General features: G+C 48.6%; 1 non-coding gene across 1 annotated transcript; it reads left to right on the top strand.

Annotated features, from left to right (window-relative positions):
* Positions 1-2,114: 2,114 nt before the first annotated feature.
* On the top strand, positions 2,115-2,187 carry TRNAV-AAC (transfer RNA valine (anticodon AAC)). Its single transcript has one exon. It is a non-coding gene; the product is annotated as a tRNA-Val (tRNA).
* Positions 2,188-2,591: the final 404 nt, after the last annotated feature.

Below are 2,591 nucleotides of genomic sequence, written 5' to 3'. Positions count from 1 at the left end.
CTCCCATGAGGGGTTCAAGTCCTGCTGTACCTTTTAGCTCACCTTTGCTTGTTCTCCTGGCTGCAATGGACAAATAGGCTCTACGATGCCCAGGGGGCTGTGCAGGGGTCAGCCTGGAGGGTGGGGGGTTGCTGGGTGTCACTGTTGGCATCACCAAAAGAATTCCAAATGCCTCTGTCCAGGTGTGCTAGATCATTTTGAATTATGATCCTCTCCTCAAAAGCAGTTGCAACGCTCCCAGCTTGGTATCATCTGCAAACTTAAGAAGCGAACTTCCTATGTCAATATCTAAATCATTGACAAAGATATTGAACAGAACCGGTACTCAAGATGTCCACTGTGGCCTGTGACAGCTGCGCTGGGGAGGCTGGTGGCAGTGCTGGAAGGTCCCGAGGAGTGGGCCCTTCTGTTTCCCTTGTCCCACAAGGCCACAAGGGGAGGGCTGGCCCATTCTCACATGAGGGCACCACAAGCACCACAGACAGGTGTGTGGCTCCCTCCCTCTCTCATGGCATTGTTCTGGCCACAGGCTGAGACCAAACAGCTATCTTAGGGCACAGCCGCAAGGTGGGGAAGTGACCTACAGGGGCAAAATCTCCTTTGGCGTATTACAAACCTGGCATTCTTGTAGTTCTCAGAGCAGAAAATAGGTGACTGGTACAGGTGCTGGCTACATGACTGTGCGGCTGCAGTGCAGGAGTGGGAGTTTCTACATCACTTTCCCATGAAGTTCCTGTCTGAATTATACCTCAGTTGTACCACTTGTCTAACAGAAACCCATAGCAAGGGCTGGCGCAATGTTAGCAGAGACATTGAAACGAGGCCAGCTGAGCATGCAGAGAATAGAACTGATGTTAGTAGTGGGATTTGAACCCACACCCCCCTTTGGAGACTAGAATACCGAAATAAGGGACAGACAGAACCTTGAGTTTGGAATCATAGACCACTTGGGCAGTGGTGAAAAGGGGAACTCTCAGTCCAAGCTATCTGTAATGTTTGATGAATTGCTCAGGCAGACCACAGTAGCACGTCTTTTTCAACACCAAACTGGTGTTCTCCAGCACAGCTGGTTTTCATAAAGAATCACCCTCACCTAACATTTGGAGGTGCTTTGTCATTAGCTAAAAAGTTTTGGACAAAGTGGGAACTGCCGGCTTGCAGAACTCAGGGCTGGAATTCTTCCATGCAAATATTTGCTAAATAGGGGGTTGATGGGAGCTCTGATGGGCCGTGTCTACACTTACACAAAACTTTGAAATGGATTTTCCCACCAGCTTCTCTTCCCCACTTACAGCTGTGAGCTAAGTAAGAACATAGAACTCTTAGTCTACCAAGTATACCAAGTAAACTTAAACCCACCAACTTGTTGTTGTTACAACAAGCAACCAAACAGCTAAGCTAGCCAGCCCACCTGAAAAATGCCTTGGAAGTGGCCCTTTCAGAAATGATTCAGAGGGCAGAGAAAGACCCATGAGGGGTTCAGGAACAAGGTGAGTGGGTTAAGAGTTGCTCCTAGGTAGAGGTGTTAGTTCAAGTGGCAGAGCACTCAAACCCTTGTCCTTGTGTAAGTGAATAACACAAATTCAGAGTAAAACTGGTGTTTGAACATTTGTTTGTTCTGTAGTTGTTAAACGAATTCTTGTGTTCTGTTATGCACACACACATTTCTTTGTTATAAGCTGTTGCAATTGTTTTGGCTGCAGCCTGGCTCTGCTTTACTACTTCTTTCCCCATGGCTATGTCTGCACTAGAGAGTTTTATTTCAAAAAAGCCACAGCTCTTTCAAAAAGTCCCATGGAGCAGCTACACAGCAAGGCTGTGGCTACAGTGCCCAGCCCTTTTGGAAGTGGCGTGGAAATGTGGCCGATAGGAAATGCAAATGAGGTGCAGACTTAAATATTGCATGTCCTATTTGCATAACAGGTCAGGACCTCAATTCTGGAAGAGCTGATATTGAAAGTCCCAGTTGTGAGTGCAGTTGCTTCCCTCTCCTTGAGCAGCTGAGCCAGTAAAATACTTCCCTCAATTTCTATAAGGTCCCCCATCCACACGTGGCAGGGCAAGCCGTGGCTTGAGGATGCAATTTAGGGGAGGACAAGAGATGAGAAAGTAGAGCTTCTGTAGTGTAGTGGTCGTCACATTTGCCTAACATGTAAAAGGTCCCTGGTTCAAAACCAAGCAGAAGCATGAATGCCTCTGTTTGTGGGGCTCACTCTTATGCCCAGAAGGGCTCATCTCTTTCTCCAAAAACCTCTCTTACAGATAAGCCCAGCACCCATGTGACAAGAAGTTGAACCAGACCCTGTTGTACAGCAGGAGAGCCCAGCAGATGCATTGCTGCTAGTGCACAGAAACTCTGTCCCAGCATGTACTTGAAGGCTTTTCCCTCACTGATGTCACTGGCTGGGAATCACAGAGGTATCTTTGCCCCTCAGCCAAAAGAAGCTGTGCCAGGCAAGTGCCCCTGCCTGATCCCACATGTTCAGTCCCAGCCAGACCCAGCCACAGCCTGCTCCTGAACCTGCCTCCCATCGGCCCCTCACAGACTGACCTGGCAGAGAAGGGGCCAATCCAGCTGGAGCTGCTGTGCT

This window comes from Carettochelys insculpta, chromosome 33, assembly GCF_033958435.1.
Source record: "Carettochelys insculpta isolate YL-2023 chromosome 33, ASM3395843v1, whole genome shotgun sequence".
In the NCBI taxonomy this organism is placed as follows: Eukaryota; Metazoa; Chordata; order Testudines; family Carettochelyidae; genus Carettochelys; species Carettochelys insculpta.
The sequence above is the reverse complement of the archived record's forward strand: the minus strand, read 5'-3'. Positions and strand labels throughout refer to the sequence as shown.